This window comes from Nomascus leucogenys, chromosome 10 (genome assembly GCF_006542625.1).
Source record: "Nomascus leucogenys isolate Asia chromosome 10, Asia_NLE_v1, whole genome shotgun sequence".
Classification (NCBI taxonomy): domain Eukaryota; kingdom Metazoa; phylum Chordata; class Mammalia; order Primates; family Hylobatidae; genus Nomascus; species Nomascus leucogenys.
In genome coordinates, this window is record NC_044390.1 from 14,229,713 (window position 1) to 14,250,751 (window position 21,039).

Below are 21,039 nucleotides of genomic sequence, written 5' to 3' on the forward strand. Positions count from 1 at the left end.
TGGTCTAGAGTTCTTCAGATGACTATAGTATGTTGTGGGAGGAGAATGCAGTTAATATAGCCCTTGCTATGGTTTGAATATTTGTCCCCTTCAAATCTCGTGTTGAAATTTGATCTGCAATGTTGGAAATGAGGCCTTAATGGGAAGTTTCTGGATAACAGAGGAGCAAATCCCTCATGAATGTCTTAGTGCCATTCTCATGGTAATGAGTGAGTTCTTGCTCTATTAGTTCCTGTTAAAGTTGGTTGTTAAAAAAAGCCTGGCACTACCCTCTCCTATCTTTTTCTTCCTTTCTCATCATGTGATCTCTGCACATGCAGCTTCCTGTTCACCTTCTGCCATGAGTTGAAGCAGCCTGAAGCCCTGACCAGAAGAAAATGATGGCACCATGCTTCTTGCACAGCCTGCAGGGCCATGAGCCAAATAAGCCTCTTTTTTAGAATAAATTACCCAGTCTCAGGCATTGCTTCACAGCAACACAAATGGACTAAGGCAGGCCTGATGCAAAACTCTAAATGAACATTATTGCACATGAATGCAAACTGTTTGTAAAGGTATTACTAATGGGAATGCAAAATAATGCATTTGTCAAACCAAAATCTATATGCCATAGACCTGAGGCCTTATTAATCTGCTCTAGCAGTATTTCTACATTTCACGGAATAGCTACAATCAGTACAAGTAATTGGTTGAGCTTGCAGTAGTCATTATTCAGGATCCATCTTGTTTCTGCTGGGGCCAGGCTGGTCAATTAAGCAGAAATATCACAATGATCACCACTCCTTTCCCATTGATGGCACTACTCTTTGCTGTTCTTCCCAAATGATTCAATGTAATATAGTTTTTAATTTGTTATCTTGGATATGTGGAGTCAATTTCAAGGATTTCTAATTGGCCATTTCCACTATGATGATTCTTACCCTACCAGCCAAGAATTCCCTGTGGGGGTTACCCTAAATGCCCATTGTATGAATGCCAATCATATGCTCAGGGTGTTGGGAAATGATGACCCAGTAGTCTCCCTGTGATGTGGACTTTATTCAGAACTCCAATGATTCCCTGGCTTCTATATGCTTCTGATCTAATAGAAGGACCATGAGGCTGCTTTGGACCCTTGACTATCAATGTCAATTCAGATCATGTGTCTAACACTCCTTGTAATATCTTTTCCCAGTGTACAGTCACTTGAATAAGTAACTAAAAGTATCTTTGGGAAAGGACTGAGGAAATCACTACATTATTTGCTTCCTGCTGTGTTTATGGGTCCTTCATGCTGGAGATCTAGCTATGCCTTCAATTAGTGGGTTCCAGATCAGAAAATCAGTTTAACAACTAGGCAAGGAATAATGACTTTTTATCTGGGAGATTGTTCTCAACCTCCTACTCCCCAATTCTTGACAGTTTCTGGTTGTAAACATTAATCAGAGGTCTATTTGGCTGTCTGTCTATTTTTCCCTTGTGAATGCCATGCTTTAATTATCTCCATAAACTCCCTGGAGGTCACAGCCCCTTTACTGCCCCTCTGGTCTTGGTGGGGTCTAAATGGTAATTGTGGTTCCTTGGCTTCTGGTAGTTAAATGCTGCCACCTGGTTATTTATTTATTTATTATTTTTTCTTTTTGCAGTCCTATTATCTCCAGGATATTAGCAAGCACAGCTCTGGTCTACAGATTAAACCTATTACTAAACTCATTAGTGATGCTAGTGCCACAAACACCGGTGTATTCCTGATGGCCTTGGTACATGGTGTTCTCTGCACCCTCCTGTGAAATATTATCCTCTTCTGTGTCTTCTGGCCTTTCACATCCATTCTGGCGGGCCCGCTTTCATCAGCCTCTTTGTTCCTTCCTCTCCTCTCTGGCAGGGCAAATCAAGCGGTTCCACTTGCTCAGTATTAGTCATCACTCTCCATGGTTTCTATGGTCACCATAGCAGCAAGTTTGCCTCTTTCTCAGCTGTTCTTGACAGGGTTTTCAATCCCTTGTCTGCAGAGAGTGCCCTCAAGTCAATGAATTCTTGTCCTCCTTGATAAGCACCCTTGAAATTCGAAGTTAATAAGTGAAGGCCCAGATGGCTTCATTTATGAATTTATTAAACATTTATGGAAGAAATGATACATATTAATTCTATACAAAATCTTCAAGACATTTGAAGAGGAAAAAAATATTTCCTAACACATTCTATGAGGCCTGCATTATTCTGATAGGATACTTCTAAAATTTATATGGAAATGATAAAGATAAAAATAGTTAATAAAAACTTTGTAAGAGAGTAATAAGTGCAAAGGATTTATACTATCTGACTTCAAGACATATCATAAATGGACATTCATCAAGACAGCATGGGGTTTGCATACAGGTAAACATACAGGTTAATATAACAGAGCTAGAAATAGACCCAAGCATACATGCTCAATTAATTTTTGACCAAAATCTAAAAGCAATTAAGTGGAGAAAGTATAATCTTTTCAACAAATGATGCTGGAACAATTGGCAATCCATATGGAAAAAAAAGAAGATTGTTTATAGCTTGCAACTTATACAAAAATTAAGAGAAAATGGATCATAAGCCTAAGTATAAAATCTAAACCTATTAAATATTCTTAAGCAAGAATTTTTGTATATATAGTGCCAAATGCATAATTAATTTTAAAAGTTATACATTGGACTTTATCAACATTACAAAAATGACCAAATAACTTTTGTCCTATAAAAATCACAGAGGAGACTCTCCTAAGCGGAAGAATACCAATATCACTGAGGTCCAGGATCCTGTCTTCTCTAGGAGAATGAAAAGAAAAGCCATAGGCTGGGAAAAAAATACTTGCACATCAAAGACTATAGAATATAGAAAGAGCTTTCAAAATTCAATTATTAGGAAGCAAACAGCACAATTTGAAACAAAACAAAGCAGACTAAAGATTTAAATGAATGTTTCTCTAAAGAAGATGTATAGTAAGCAAATAAGAAGAAGAGGAAAATAATAATGATGATAATAATTTAAAAATCAACAAATTTAGAAAATAAGACCTATAAGTTAATTCATGCCAAGTTAGAATCATCTAACTTTGCAATCTGAATTTAGACTTCGCTCTAACCTTTGGTCCAGAATTCATCAAACTGTGGGCTTCTGTTAAATTAAATATAACTATTAATATATCCTCCCTGCCATCCTCTTCTGCTGACTTTATTCATAGGTTTTATGTTTGTAGTAGCAAATAGCAAAGTCAGGAATTATCTGGTTTAGCTAAGCATAGAGAATGATTTAATATTTGCTTTGGGAAGATAGAAATTTTATCTACTTGGTTTTGGAGTTGGTTTACAATGTTTCTTAGTTGTAAAATTGCAGGGGTCATTCCCATGGTGGGGGTAGAAGAGATAGGATGAAATTGAGTGCTTCTTGAATAACCAGTTGAGGGGAAACCAAGGAATTTTTATGTTGCACTCTTATCTCAAGTAAAAGATGGTCTGATTAACCATTGGACCCATCTGATTTCTTTTAGAAATATCATGCATCTCAGGAATTAAAGGGGAGGTTCCAAGAGCCAGGGGTCAGGTCCAGAGAAAAGTAAGTTCTGAAGCGAACTGAGAACTCCATGAGAAAAAGCAGAAAAGCCAGATGGCATCCACATGAGTCGAAGTCTTAATACCTTGATTAGGCATTTAGCGCCAACAGAGGAAAGGGGCAAACAGTTTATGTATTCCTACAAAGCCTTTTCTATGTTTGGTATTAGAAGATGAGGGATACAATTGTGACAAGACAAGACAATGGTCTGTGATTTCACAAGTTTACAATTTGCAGTCAGCATTTGAGATCATGAATATAAGGCTTTTATTTTTAGTATCTTTCTTACTTAAAATCAGGTTGGGTGGCTAGAATTTAAATTCACAGAAGCTAGTCTTAACATCAGGCCACATCATGAAAACCACAAATGATTCATATACATTGAAGAATCATCCATGTTTCCAGAGAAAAGAATATTGTCCTAGATTAATAAGGCCCAAGTCTCTTCCAAAGTTTCTCTCCTGGCCAAAGAGAAGATCCAGGTCTTTAGTAACCTTGGGAACAAGTCAGAAGTACCTCTTTAGGGTGAGCAGACTAATTCTCCCACAGACCCTTTAATTGTCCTTTAGCAGGCTTGTATGCCAAAATATTTTAAACAAAGCCTGTGTGCTGTGTATTTCAATTTGTTAAAACTTCTCATATATCTCTTTGGATAGAAAAATCATGAGATAAAGAGATATTCAGATGTTTCCATGGCTTCAGGAATTTTCTTCTCATCTCCTTTCACTCTATACAATAATTTAGATATACATCCATTTTATTTGATTGATATTAATATTATTTAATTATTATTTTATTTAAATTACTCAATGGACCCCAGGATTCAAACATTTATTTCCTTTAGCATATTTGTAGCCAGTGATTACTGCTGTAATCCACTTGGAACAAGGTTTCTGGAGTTTGATACATTTTGATACAGCATTAAAAACAAAAGTTCTCTTTCAGCCAAATACTTTTGTAGTAATAAATATAATATTCTGGAGCAAAATATTACACTGCAAAAATTATTAATAATTTACTGAGCACTTACTATGTGCAAAGCAACATATCAGTGCTTACAAAATTCATTTTGATCTTTAGAACAACCTCATAAAGAAGCTATTTTTGATACTTTAAACAGGTTAGAAAATTGAAACTTACAGGAGTTAAGTAAACTGTACCAAGCCCCACACTCAATATGAATCCCAAGTCCTTTGCCTTAACCTCTTCCCTCTATCCCTCACCATATGTGAAATTCCCTTGTTTTCAAGGGGCTAACATTCCAAATAGATGTTATTATTATTATTTTTTCCTTGCTATTTGCATTCACAGTTTTGCCTAAGACTTGGGTCTTCTCTAGCTTTGATTGCATGCAAAATTGGCCAAAGAATAATATGTATAAGGGAAAAAGAGTCTGGTGAAATTCTACTGACTTTATTGAGCATCTTAGTTCTTTAATGGAGGAAGTATATTTCATATTTCAAAGGGAGGGTGTGTTCCCTGTGAATAGTCTTTTGTCACACAGTGTTCCAAGGCCACAGTCAAATTAGGAAAACCAATATAATTGCACACATTTCCAACTAAAGTGTGTTAGTCATGTTCTATTTTAGAAGAGCCAGTTTTGGGGCAGGGAGAAAAACAAGAGGAGTGGCTGTACCCATTAAATTGTTCAATATGAGATATGGAAAGCAAAGGTGCAAAGTTGAACTCATAAAATAAAGTGGAATGGGGCTATATCTTCCACATTTTGTGTTTTTCATAACCACCACATATGATAGCTACCTGCTTACTACAAAATTAATTGTTCATTTTTATTCTACAGCATCTGCAGCTTTTATTTTTTTCTCTCTCAGAAAATGAGTGTCATCTTCTACATATTTAGAGTCATAGATCCAGTTAATATTTCTGATATGTAAGTGTTAGAGTATTTAGCTCAGTGTTTGGCATATAATACTAAAGACCTAAACAAATATATGATTATAAAAAAAAATTTATTTCATGATTTGAGACCAAATGATAAAACCATCATTTTGTTAGAAAGCAAGTCAGGCCCCTAAAATAACATTATACGTCCAGAAGTATTTTTTGAATGTGCATTTGAAAAGAAAAAAACACATATTTGAGATTCCTTTCTTGAAAATCTCTAAGAAATTTTGATTACTTGTGTTTTCAGATGTTATGATATTACTTTAGATTTATACTTAAGATAAAATATATAGTTAGGAATTTTGACGAGATAGTCTCCTTGTCATGTACTGTAGTTTCTGATTGGAATGCTTGCTCTAGTAACAACTGAAAAAACATTTTTTCATGCAGCACAAAATTATTTATTATTATGGAGAAGCAGGAAGCCAGCTAGTAATATGGATGAGAAAACTTTACCTTATTAGGCAACAGAGTAGCTTTCATGAAGATCGACATCCTCACATCCCGATAAACTAATCTCTCTTAGCAGGAAGTAAAAGGAAACTGGAAAGAGGATGCTGTCTTTATCTTCCACAAGCGTAATGTTATTTTTGTGATAGCAGGAGATAGAAGGGAGCCAGGGTGAGAAAAGGGAACCTAATTCTGCACTATGATTAGCTGAATGTGAGCTTCTTGACGTAAGATATCAAAGAGTATACGTATTTTATTCCTCATAATTCATTTGCAGAAGTTAGAAGTTGTGCATGTGTTTGCAAAAGTTAAATGTGTACATGCGTGTGTGTGTGTGTCTGTGTGTGAGAGAGAGAGAGAGAGAAACCTTTCTTAATACTGGCAATTAGGTTTTTCTCATTAGAAAAATAAATAGAAATATAGATTTTACATAAAAACAATATCACAGCTATGAAAAGAAAAGAAATATAATGACAAGCTTTATTTCAAGAAAATATAAAGATGCAAGAAACTTTTTTTTTCAAAATAAGATAAAACTGGAAGATAATAAGATAAAGGATAAAAAGATAATAATAGAGGAAGAGTGAGAAAAGTAACAAATTGTGAGAAGTTTATTACAAAACGGGTATTGATGGTTTCTTTAATTTCATACTTTTGGAGTTATTTGGTATTTTGCTGAAAGGTTTAGCTGTTTGAACAAATTATTGCCATGACTCTGTATCAGTCAGACGTCTTTAGGGCAGTCATGGAGGTATTTGGCTCAGATCTACCTTCAAGAGGAAACCTGTCAAAAGGAACACAATTAGATAACAGCCTCCAGGTGCAACTGTGCCTCAAATTTGAACTGAGACCTTATGATACCCAGACATTTTTCAGCCAATGTGTATGGCAGGGGTACAACAGAACCTCAATTTTCAGGTACAGGACTCCTCAAAGAGCAGTCCTCCTAAAGGAGATCCTCATCATGTTGGCTGGGATTTTGTCAGAGCTGCAGTGCTGTGTGAGGCTCATCCTATCCAATCTTCTGGCTTCCTTCTCACCTTTCATAGGAGCCAGGCCTTTACTACAGTGTGAAAGCTTCCTTTGGATGTGCCTGCCTTCTTTGCCTTTACATGTTTAAAAGGTATTATTCATCAATAATTTTTTTTTTTGCACTTCTAACTCAATCTTGGCTTTCCCTTCCTAGAAAAACCAAGTGACATTAATTGATACTGGACACAATCTGTGATATCAGTGAATAAGTTGGAGTTATGCAAGTGGATCATTTGCCACCAACCAGACAATAAGGATTCCTTTCAAGTGGATGTGGGGTATGAATATTTTTTGGCACAAGACAATAGTTCAATTGGTAAAAATTTCATCAATGGTGACTTTGGAGAATGTCATGTTGCAGGTGAATGTCCTAACCAGGACAATATTCATGCATTTGAAAAATCCAGCGTCAGAAACATAGAATGGTAATGAAATTGACTAATTATTACTAAGTTGCATTTGTGGGACAATGAAAATTGAATACGTTGCATTTGTGGGATAATGAAAAATTGAGCATTGTTAACAAAAGCGCAAATGTAAGTGTAAAAGCCAGAAGGCATCTTGGGCAGCTTACAAAGTATTTTTATCTTTTGCAAAGAGAGAGAGTGGACATAGCTGGAGAGCAAATTCAGGATCTGCTGTTTAGGGCCACTGAGCTGCAAAGATGATTGGATGCTCATTGAGGAATTTTCTTAGGCTAAGGTCAGAAATCTGCTTGGGAAAACTTGAGGCATTAAAATATTGGAAGAGGACATCTGGGTAAATTTCCCCAAGGATCTACAACTTGAGAGCCTAAAGAATTGACCCGCCATTCTCTATGAAGAGCTAAACATTTTCTCATGCAAGAAAATACTTCAGAGGCCACTATCACATAAGATAAATGGTATATTTATCAGGAATTACTCCCACTTTTTCTCTAGGCTTCTAGGCTAAAATCATGGCTAAATTCCAGCATAACCCAGCTGAGGGATAAAAACATACTGAGACTGATAAGTAAGAAAAGAGATAATCATTTCATTAAGTTCAATAATTAGCTAGTATGTGCTTCCAAGATTCAGAATAGTATCCGTGAGATTGGATGTTTGAGTATGCCGTGGTTTGAACATATCCTTCAAAATTCATGTGTCGGAAACTTAAGTCCCAATGCAACAGTGTTGAGAGGTGAGAACTTTAAGTAGTAGTTAGATCATGAGGGCTGTGAACCCTGAAGGAGCCAGTCTTTTAAGATGGAACCTGAGTGGCTAACTGGGCCTAAATTCAAAAGGGAGCTAAGTTCCATTTGCTGACCAGACATTACACATGCACTCTTCATTCTTGGAAAAACCACATATTGGTGTAACTGTGAGATTCTCATATCTGCCTATTTCTGTTTATACACCCGAGCCAATGGTTACCATCACTTTGATCTAACCAATAGCCTGTGACCCACAGTCAAACTTAACCTCAACCAGCTGAAACTAAGCAAGCTTGCATCCCTCATTTGCACAGCATAGCATAGTGGGAACCTGAGCAGGAACTTTTTCTATAAAGGACAACCCCTATCTTTGTTCTGGTAGAACACATCTTTGTTTTGTATTGAAGGCTGTGTATCCCCCATCTTCTTTAAATCTAATACTTCTTTCTCAGTAGTTTTGTTAACAAGAGTCTGTCCTCATTAACACATTAGTATCATTATTGCAGGAATGAGTTTCTGTTAAAAAGATGAATTTTACTTCCTTCCCTCTCTTTTGCATGTGCTTTCTTGCCCTTCTGCCTTCTCCATGGGATGACACAGGAAGAAGACCATCACCAGATGTAAGCCCTCGATCTTGAACTTCCTAGCCTCCAAAAATGTATGAAATATGTTTCCTGTAAATTACCCAGTCTCAATTATTCTGTTATAACAGCACAAGATAGACTAAAACAGAGTACCTGCTCACCAGGGCTAGAACTTATGAGTAGAAAAGCAAAAGTTTTCTGTTTATATTTTTTCTTTTTAAACTTTGGGGACTTCTCTTGAAAGATGGGATTTAATGCCCTGACAAAGACCACAGAGCATGGGAAAGATTGGATGCTAGGGTAGGCCTCAGAAACCTGGAGAAAGACTTGATGAGTTGAAATGTCTGAACTGCTAGAGAAGGTAGCGGAGGCATAAAAGGAGTAAAAGCGGGAAGAGTAAAAGGCTCAGGAGGGTGAGTATACAATTTGTGATGCCAGGAAACCCAGCAGAGGAATATATTCCATGAAAGCCCAGTGGATGCATAGTCCACAAAAGGTATAAGGAACATGCTGGTGAGACAGATACTAGATTCACTAATATTTTCTGTCATGGCTCTTTTCTGAAGGGCTGACAGTAGGAGAGACTGTCACATAGCTTAACTTGTTAATAGCAATGGAGATGATGGAGACCTGAAGACATTGAGCATAGATGGCAGTGCTTACCTGCTGGAAATTAGGAGGTTGTAATGACCATATATGGGTGGCATGAGTGGAGGGCACTGAAGAGTGTTTCATATCTAGAGAGTTTTATTCTTTTCTATGCCATCAGCAAAAAATATTTTTTTAAAGTTTTCATTCACATGGAACCTTCAACTATAAATTTACATTTTTGTCTCTTGGCTATGTTAAGTCTCCTGCCCTCTGTCATACTCCAAAGAGATCAAAACTATGAGGACATCCCTTAGAACATAGCCTTGCTCCATTGCACTCAAACTGATCCAGGAAGAAATAGGTAGTACGCTCAAAGCCTTGGTAGACATGGGCTCAGAGTCAGATAAAACCTTTGAAGAATAAGAGACCTGCCATTTCTATTAAGATTTTAGGTATCCCATGTCCCCCAGTAAATAGGGTCATCCCCTTTAAAAAGTAAAAGATAAATTGATTTAGCTTGCATCCCTACCACAAAGTAAGAAGCACAAAACTTTGTAGCTCTTCAAGCTCTGTATGCAAGCTATTCCATACCTAAGAATAGTCTTTGGCCCATATGCTGTGTAACACAAAAGGCTATCAGTTTTGAATAGAATGTGAGCAGATAAAGGCTATTTAGCAGATCCAGGTTATATTGCAAACATCCCTGCTGCTTGGGTCATATAATCCAGCAGACTTTGTGCTCTTGGAAGAGTTGATTGTGGGTAAAATTTAGAGTACATACCAAGAGTCAGTGGGAAAATTGCAACATTCATTTATTAAGTTCTGGAACAAGATCATTCCTCCTACAGTAGATGTATTAGTCCATTTCTATACTGCTATAAATAAATATCCAAGACTGGGTAATTTATAAAGGAAAGAGGTTTAATTGACTCACAGTTCCACATAGCTGAGGATGCCTCAGGAAACTTAACAATTATGGCAGAAGAGGAAGCAAGCACCTTCATGACAAGGTGGCAAGAGAGAGAAGAATGAAGAAGGAACGTCTAAACACTTGCAGAACCAGTAGATCTCGTGAGAACTCACTGACTATCATGAGAACAACATGGGGAAAACCATCCCCATGATCCAATCACTTCCTTTCCTCGACACGTGGGGATTACAATTTGAGATGACATTTGGGTGGGGACACAGAGCCAAATCATATAATTCCACCCTTGGCCCCTGTCAAATCTCATGTCTTTTCACATTTCAAAACCAATCATGCCTTCCCAACAGTTCCCTAAAGACTTAACTCATTTCATCATTAACTAAAAAGTCCACAGTCCAAAGTCTCATCTGAGGCAAAGGCAAGTCCTTTCTGACTATGATCCTGTAAAATCAAAAGCTAGTTAATTACTTTCTAGATATAATGGGAGTATAGGAATTGCATAAATGCTCCCATTCCAAATGAGAGAAATTGGCCAAAATAAAGGGGCTACCAGCCCCATGCAAGTCTGAAATCCAGCAGGGCAGTCATTAAATCTTAAAGCTCTGAAATGATCTCCTTTGACTCCATGTCTCACATCCAGATCACACTGATGCAAGAGGTAGGCTCCCAGGGCCTTGGGCAGTTCCACCCCTGTGGCTTTGCAGGGTACAGCCCCACTCCCAGCTGCTTTCATGGGTGGCGTTGATTGTTGTTTTTCCAGGTGCCTAGTGCAAGCTGTCAGTGGATCAACAATTCTGGGGCCTGGAGGATGGTGGCCCTCTTCTCACAGCTTCACTAGGCAGTGCACCAGTGGGGACTCTGTGTGGGGGCTCCAACCCCACATTTCTTTTCTACACTGCCCTAGCAGAGGTTCTCCATGAGGGCCCCACGCCCAACAGCAGACTTCTGCATGGGCATCCAGGCATTTCCATACATCCTTTGAAATCTAGGAGGAGGTTCCCAAACCCAATTCTCAAATTCTGAGCACCTGCAGGCACTACACTAAATGGAAGCTGCCAAGGCTTGGGACTTGCACCTTCTGAAGTAACAGCCCAAGCTGTACCTTGACCTCTTTTAGCCACAGGTGGAGCTGGAGCAGCTGGGACACAGGGCACAAAGTCCCAAGGCTGCACACAGCAGGACAGCCCTGGGCCCAGCTCAGGAAACCATTTTTCCCTCCTGGCCTCTGGGCCTGTGATGGGAGGGGCTGCCACCAAGATCACTGACATGTCCTGGAGACATTTCCCCCAATGTCTTGGTGATTAATATTTGGCTCCTTGTTACTTATGCAAATCTCTGCAATGTGCTTGAATTTGTCCCCAGAAAATGGGATTTTCTTTTCTGTTGCATCATCAGGCTCCAAATTTTCCAAATTTTTAGGCTCTGCTTCTCTTTTAAATGTATATTCCAATTTCAGATCGTCTCTCTCCAGTTCAAATTTCCACAGATCTCTAGTGCAGGGGCCAAATGCTGCCAGTCTCTTTGCTAAAGCATAGCAAGAGTGACCTTTGCTCGAATTCCCTAGAAGTTCCTCATGTCCATCTGAGACCACCTCAGCCTGGACTTCATTGTCCACATGTGGGGATTACAGTTCCAGGTGAGAGTTGGATAGGGACACACAGCCAAACCCTGTCAGTGGAAAATTACAATTCTTTCAAGGAATAGCTCCTCTCACGCTCCTGGGCATTGGTAGACACGGAATATTTCACCATCAAATCAAACAAGTGACCATGTACCTTGAAATTTCCAATTCAGGTGGCCCAGCAACAGTCCATCATAAAATCGAAATGATACATCTGGGATCTATCTAAATAGGGTCAGAGAGTGTGAGTAGGCTGCATGAACAAGAAATCCAGGCTTTCATGTTATTCATTCCAGTTGAACCAGTTTCCCTCCATCAGCATCCACCTGAGATTATGTTTAGGGGTTCCATAAGACCAACAGAAACAGATGAAAAAACATGAACTTGTGTGTGGATGTGTGAGCTTGGAATATGGATATAAGCAGAAAATAGATGGTGACTACATTATAGTCATAATCGGGAATGAATTTAAAAGAAAATGGTGAAGCAAAATTTTCTCAATATGAAGAACTTCAAATGGTGCATGTATTAGTTCATTCTCATAATGCTATAAAGAAACATCTGAGACTGAATAATTTATAAAGAAAAGTGGCTTAATTGGCTCACAATTCTGCAGGCTGTACAGGAAGCATAGCAGCATGTGGTCAGCTTCTAGGGAGGTCTCAGGAAACTTTTACTCATGGTGGAAAGCAAAGCAGGGGCATGCATCTTACATGGCAGAAGCAGGACTGAGAGAGAAAGAGGAGGTGGTGAAGACTTTTAAACAACCAAATCTCATGAGAACTCTATAAGGAGAACAGCACCAAAGGGATGATGCTAAACCATTCATGAAGGATGCATCCCCGTGATCTAATCACTTCCCACCAGGCCCCACCTCCAATATTGGAGATTACAATTAAACATGCGATTTGGATGGGGACAGAGTTCCAAAGCAAATCAGTGCACTTGGTCATCTATTTTGTTAAAAACAAGAAGTGGCCTGGGGTAAGGCTGCAGAGGGATTCATGGAAAGGGGCCAATAGCCTGGTCAGCTGGTCAGGGAGTATCCTGAATAGGAAATTATTGGAAGATCAGGTAAAAGGAGATCATCTGTGGAAAGATGTTGAACCATTCATCACAGAAGAGGCACTCATCAATCATGTGTTAAAAGGTCTCAGCCAATTAGCCAATCTTTACCACTGGCCGCATGTTGGACTCCATGTTGGCTACTATGGCTACTCTGTTGATGTGCCCATTGAACTTGTTCTGGGGCACAGGGGTTCAACTAAGAATAACATGGAATCCTGGGTCAATTATCAACAGAGTAGCCATAGTGGCCAACATGGAGTCCAAGCTTGGGCCCAACATCATGAATTTTTACTTATCAAGGCCATTCTAACTACTTCCACTTCTAAATGACTAATCCATCCACAGTAGAGACCAACACTGAGCCCTTGTGTGCCATTATTCCTTGAGAAGATCAACTTCCCACTTGGCTGAACATTGACTTGATTGAGCCCTTTCTATATAGAAAGGGCCAGTGGTTTATTATTCCAGGAATAGACACCAATTCTAGGTGGGTTTGCCTTTCTTGGCTGCAGATCCTCATCCAGCACCACTAACAGACTCAAAACTCTGCACAAAATAATAAAAGATAGTTTACTTCACAGAAGAGAAGTACAGGTTGGGACACGAAGACAGGATACACTGGTTATATTTTATGCCACATCATTTAGACACTGATAGTCTGATAGAGCTTTGGAATGACCAACTGAAGTCTGAAGCTGCAGCACCAGCTTGGAAGCAATGCTCTGCAATGACTACATGCAGGTTGAATAGACTATGAAGGCCATGGAGAAAGCCCTGGGGCAGAAAGACTGAGAACAGCCTGGCCAGTGTTGCAGTTGAGATACTGGCAGCAGACTGAAACTACTAAAAGTCAGAAGTGAGCTGGGCTGAAACCAGATGGTTTCACTGCTATATTTTACCAAACATTTAAAGAAGAACTAAGACTAATCCTACTCAAACTACTAGAAAGAATAGGAGAGAAGGGAATACTTCCAAACTTATTCTGTGAGGCCACTATTACCCCAGTACCACAATCAGACAAAGAAACATCAAAAAAAGAAAACTACAGGCCAATCAATATCCCTGATTAACACTGATGCAAAAATCCTCAGCAAAATACTGGCAAACCAAATTCAATAACACATTAAACAGAACATTCATTATGACCAAGTGGGATTTATCCCAGGGAGGCAAGGATGGTTCAACACACGTGAACTGATCAGTGTGATACGTCGTATTAACAGAATAAAGGACAAAAATCACATGATTATTTCAACTGATGCTTAAAAGGCATTTGATAAAATTCAACATCCCTTCGTGATTAAAATCCACAAAAAATTGCTTGTAGAAGAAACATACTTCAACACATTAAAAGCCATATTTAACAGACCTACAGCTAGTGTCATATTGAATGTGGAAAAACTGAAAATCTTTCTTCTAAGATCTGGAACAAGGTGGGGATGCCCACTTTTGGCACTGTTACTGAACACAGAACTGGCAGTCCTAGCTGAAGCAGTCAGAGAAGAGAAAGAAAGAAAGGGCATCCAAATTGAAAAGGAAGAAGTCAAATTATCCTTGTTTACAGATTACATGATCTTATATTTGAAAAAAAACTAAAGTCTCCACCAAAACTATTAGAACTGATAAACAAATTTAGTAAACTTGCTGGATACAAAATCAACATACAAAAATTAGTAGAATTTCTATATGCCAACAGTGAACAATCTGAAAGAGAAATCAAGAAAGTAATCCCATTTAAAATAGTTACAAATAAAATAAAATACCTAGGAATAAATTTAACCAAAGAAGTGAAAGATCTATGCAATAAAAACTATAAAATGTTAATGAAAGAAATTTAAGAGGACACACAAGTCCTCAAGATCTTTCATGTTTATGGATTGGGACAATTCATATTGCTACAATGTCCAAACTACATAAAGCAATCTATAGATTTAATGCAATCCCTATCAAAAATTCAGTGACATTCTTTGCAGAAATAGGAAAAAAAAATCCTAAAATTTATACGGACCCAGAAAACACCCAGAATAGCTAAAGCCATCCTGAGCAAAATGAACAAAACTGGAGGAATCAAATTACCTGACTTCAAATCATACTATAGAGCTACAGTAAACAGCATAGTACTGGCATAAAACAGACACATAAACCAATGGAACAGAACAGAGAACCCCAAAATAAATCCATACATCTATAGTGAATTCATTTTCAACAAAGGAGCCAAGAACATACATTGAGGAAAAGACAGTCTCTTCAATAAATAGTGCTGGGAAAACTGAATATCCATATGCAGAAGAATGAAAATTGACCTCTGACCCCCATCTCTCACCATATACAAAAATCGAGTCACAATGGATTAAAGACTTAAATCAAATACCTGAAACTATGAAACTACTAAAAAAAACATTGGGGAAACACTCCAGGACATTGGACTGGGGCAAAGATTTCTTGAGTAATACCCCACAGACAAAAGCAACCAAAACAAAAATGGGATCACATCAAGTTAAAAAGCTTCTGTGCAGCAAAGGAAATAATCAACAAAGTGAATAAAAAATTCAAAGAATGGGAGAAAATATTTGCAAACTATTCACCTGACAAGGAATTACTAACCAGAATACTCAGCTATAAAAAAGAATGAGATCATTTCATTTGTAACAACATAGATGGAACTGGAGGACATTATGTTAAGCAAAAAAAGCCAGACACAGAAAGACAAGCTTCACATGTTCTCACTCATTTATGGGAGCTAAAAATTTAAACAGTTAACTAATGGAGATAGAGAGTAGAATGATGGTTACCAGAGGCTATGAATGGTGAGTGGGGGGAGTGGGTATGGTTAATGGGTACGAAAATATAGTTAGATTGAATGAATAAAACCTAGTATTTGACAGCACAACAGGATGATTACAGTCAACAAAAATTTATTGCACATTTAAAAATAACAGAGAGAGTATAATGGGAATATTTGTAACAGAAAGAAATGATAAATGCTTGAAGTGATAGATACCCCATTTACCCTGACGTGATTATTATGCATTATATGCCTGTACTAAAATATCTCATGTACCCCACAAATATACACACCTACTATGTACCCATAACAAATTTTAGATTAAAAAAATGAAGTGGGCTGGGATGATGTGACATATAGCATCAAGTATTTGCATTAGGCTCTGTCCATGCTTGAGTTTTTGTTCTCCACCATGAAAATAGCATGTTCCAGAGAGTGGTTGCTTCTTCAGTCTAGATCCCAGAATGATAAGACATGAAGAATACCATCAAGCTGAGTCCTGTTGAGTGTAGCAGAGATGAAGCCAGTCCACATTCTCATATAATATAAGCAAAAACTAAATGTGTTATGCTACAGGGCTGAATGTTGATGTCCCCCCAAAAATTTAAATCTTCATCCCCAAGGTGATGGTATTTGGAAGTGTGGACTTTGAGAAGTGATTAGGTCAAGGGGGCAGGGCCTTCTTAAATAGGATTAGTGTGCATTTAAAAGAGACCCAAGAGAGACACCTCAACCCTTTTGCCATGTGAGGGTAGAGTAAGAAGGCTGTAGACACCAATATCTGCCAATGCCATGATCTTGAACTTCCCAGCCTCCAGAACTGTGAGAAATAAAGTTTCTGTTGTTGTAGGCCACACAGTCTATGGCATTCTGTTCTAGCAGCCTGCACAGACTAAGATGTCATAAACCACTGATAACTTACAGTTGTTTGTCATTGCACCAAGATTTGACTAATAAATTAACCATGATTTAAGTTGAGGATCCTATGGATTTATTATCTTATTCTTTCTATTTCTTTTTTGGTGCCAAAAGAAATCAGTAGAAAATCGGGCTTTGCCTCACATAGTAATATATAATTTTAATTATAAACCCATGAATTAATGGGCATTTCAAATTTTTTTTTCTAGAAGAATTGAAGCATTTTATTTGATATACAATAGATTATATCAGGTATATAATAAGGTATAAGGTGTCTTGATTATACATGGTGGAAAAGTTACTCGACTGTTTTTTATAGTTTTATCTAGACAGGCTGCCTTGGTTTGCCAATATATTTTCAACTTCAAAAACATTTCATTAAGAGGGTTCCAGAAACTTTATGTACTTAAAACAGAATACCTCTAAAAACAATTTAAAAATATGTCTCATAAGGGTGCTTGGAAAAGCAGTTAATTCATGTCAAAGGCAATATTTTTGTTACTTTGGAAAATGTTTTCATTGTAAATCTCTTCAAAATGTATTTTTATGATAGAAAATACTCATTTAAAATCAACAATGGTAAACAATTGTTTAATTCATTTAGTAATATTTTAAATACTAAAAAATAAACTCAACAAATTATAGTTTTAAGGAGATAAGGACAGTAACTCAGTTGATAACTAATAAATCTGTAGAAATAGAGAAAATCTGAACACAGTAGACAGCATAGAATTTTAGAGAGTATTTCAGCCTGTTTCTCAATATGTTTAATAGTTATTTCAAAAACTATTTATTATCTCTATGTGAAATTTTAGTTGAGAGCAATGTTATTTTTTTCTTCAATCACTAAACAAGGAAGCAACATGAAGTGGCCCTGGGTAACTTGAATAAGACATTTCTTTCCTGTAGGGACAAGTAAACTTTTAACAGTGTTGTTTTTCCAGTTGCTTTCATCAGATAAAAGTGGCTTCCCACTCTCCTCCACACTCTTGTAAAACCTCATGACCTAGTTTGGGGCCAAATTTAATCTGTCTAAATACTACTTAAGAACTGGGGAGAAATGATCAAGCAGAAACTTTTGCTTAATGTTCTCATTGCACTTCGGAGTTTGAAGCTCAAAATCCACCCCAGCTGCTTGAAGTTCAGCTCTCACAAATTTCCCATGGTCACTGCTCCTGAGGAATTCTTTTTGGTTCCCATTTCCCTTCCTCCTTGTGTTTGTACAGGGTCTTGTGACAACAGTTCTGTCATACACATACTAAGGTGACCAACCGAGTTCTCATTTGCCAGAAACTTTCATGGTCTTAAAACTGGATATCTGGTGTTCCCAGTAACCCCTTAAGGCAGGAACAAACCAGGACAATTGTTACCCTAACCCAGTTCATCTCTAATTTCATATTCCCTGTTACTCATACACCTTCAGTAGTAGAATCTGCTGTGGTATAAGAAAGAAAAGAAAAGGAAGACTAAATGAGGACATGATAATGAAATAGAATAAAGAAGATTTTAAAAGTTAAGAATCAGAGGAAGGAATGGAGGCAAAATTCCACCCTGCTAATGATCAGCATCTCCTCCTTCACAGCTGATTCTTCTCAATCCCTTCTTCCAGTTATCATCTCCCCTCACAAGCACATTTGTTCTGAGCAGTTTCTTCTCCTCATCCTCCCCATCCCCTTTCCAGAAGTGGTGGTTGAGAACACTAGCCCTGGAGCCAGAATACCTGGATTCAAATTCAACTTCTCCAAGTTGAGTGCTGTGTATAAGCTACTCAACCTCTGTCCTCATTAACTCCATATGAAAGTAGTGCCTATCTCATACGGTTGTGGTTAAATGAGTTAACACATGGAAAGCATACAGAGCTGAATAATTATCAATGTCAAGTATCATTATCACTGTTCCCCAACTCAGGGTCCACTACAAAAGCCCTTTAGGAGTCTTAGCACTCCATTCCATGCTCTGACAGGCTGGCCTCAGCACCTCACCACAGCTTAGCACTGTTGCAATGAGCAAAGCTGATTTGGACTTCTAAATGACCTACAAATAAACTCTTGGAAAAGAACCTGTTCATAAGCATGTAGGTCAGATAAAATTGATACTGCTTTTGTCATTCACATACTTTGTTGCTGGAAATGATTATATCTAAGAGCAAAAATCTGATGTGAGCTGTTTGTTCATACATTTTCAATTTATGTACTCAAAATGTTGAAATAACATTCAAAGTCATAGATGCTTATCTGAACTGAACCCAAAATATTCTGAGGTTTAAATATCAGTTATAGTCATCAGAGAATTCTAACTAGAAAAGAGAAACCTTTGCCTGAAAAAAAGAACTGAGATTTATTTTTACTTTTTATCCTGAGAAAAGCTACCTCTAGATCTACAACTATATAACATGTGTAGATAGATTCAGAAATATTTTGCCTCTATAATTAGGTTAAAATTATAAGTCCAGAATAATGAATAGTCACCCTAGAGGTATACACTCAATGATTTCAGGATATTTATGATCTACAAAACTAATGGCATTTCTAAAGAGAACACAATTTTGAGGTAAGAAAGAGGAAATTCCATAGTATTTGGGATGGGACTTGGGACAACGGAGATGATGGGAGCTTCTTGAGGTGCACTAGAAGATAATTCTGGATAATTCTAGTGGTAGACTAGAGGAATAGGTAGCATAGAACCCAAAGCTAGCTGTACAGTCTAGATAAATACACACTGGGACAAATAGGGATTAAAACTAGGAAAGGACCAGTCCACAGAGCTAAGTAAATTTTATGGAAAAAGACAGGCACAACTACAGAATGACTCCAAAGACTGGAACTTGATAAAACACTCTAAAGATGGATCTGGAGAGCTTGTGGGTAGAAAAATGTACAAGCTGCATTTTCAATAATATTTGGGCATTAAAAATCATGAACCGAGTCTTCCACATACTAAAATACCACAGCATTTTTTAGTTTTGTAGACAGCAAGTATACATTTTAGATTTTAGATGCAGACATGGGAGCTAAACATAGCATGACTATAGGATAAGAAACATAAAAGAACAAATAAACCTAAAAACCTGACTTATGTATCAGGGAAGACAAGGCTGGTTGTCCTTAATTTAAGAAAGGAGTTTGAGGAGAAATAAGTAAAAGACTGCACAAGAAATATTGGAACCTGCATCTGTAGCTACATTAAGCCAAATGGGGGGAGGGGAGGGGTTGATGTAATGAATTCTTTACAGCTTAATTAATTTAAAAAAAACTTCATCAAAACAGTTTTACATGTAGGCAAATAACTGGTGAATGTCTTACTCCTACTGGTTTGCTTTCAATGTGGACATAGCTCTAATTTGTAATTCACATTAATCCCTAAAATCAAACCTTTCTGCACCAGCATGCCTCCCCCACTGCCACCACTCCCATGGCCCACCTGATTTTACTCTCACTTTATTTCACAATGGTTGTGCATATGCTGTTTCTTCTGTTTTGGACTCTCTTACCTCTTGATCTGATCCTTAACTGCTCTTCAAGTTCCAACCTAAGTATCTTTTATCTGTCAAGCTTTCATTAGACTGCACAAAGGCTCATCTAAAATCCTTCTAGTGTTTTGCATATAGGTCCATCATCAGCAGACAACGATGGTACTGGCACCTGGTGCACAAGCATCCCCTAGTGCTATCCCTGCAATGAAGCATGTACTTGTCTGTCTCCTCCAGTAGACCAGAGGCCTCTCAAAAGCAATCATAATTTGACTGCTTTTCAGTACTTCTACCATTTAGTACAGGACCTGACAGAAGGGCAAGGCTGGGGATGGAGAGAAACTTGAGCTCAACTCAAGTATAAGTTCTGTCTAACGGTGTGGGTGCCAAGAAGACTTGTGGAGAAGGAGTCTGATGTGGAGCCTGTTCTGAGAGGGAAAGAGTTCCATGATCAATTAGTGATGTCTGCTATGGGAGTAGGAAACTGGGAATGGCAGTACCTATCCCACACATTTGCTCTTTTATCATAGGCATTCTGTAATTGTTTGTTGAGAGAACAAATACATGGGCAAACTTGAAGTAATATTTCTTGCAATGTATATAACAATATTAAGTAAAATATTCTTTATGTCATTTCACAGCCTCTGATCCCAAGGATCACAAAACACATTGAGTATTTTTTATGTCACTGATCACTCCCTTTTAGTCTTGAATGTAGATATTCATTTCTCTTAGAAGGGAATTTGAGACCCAGAATCCATAAACAGATCATGCATATGCATAAAACAAATGTGGTCTCCATGGTACCAAATATACAGGGTATCTGTTTTCTTCAGTAACCTGATTCAGTGGTTTTACGTAGCCTTAAGATTACATGGTCAGTCAGAAGTAGGGCTTGGATGTCTGAATATTTTCCCCATAAATAGAAGGACAATATAATTTATAGTCCA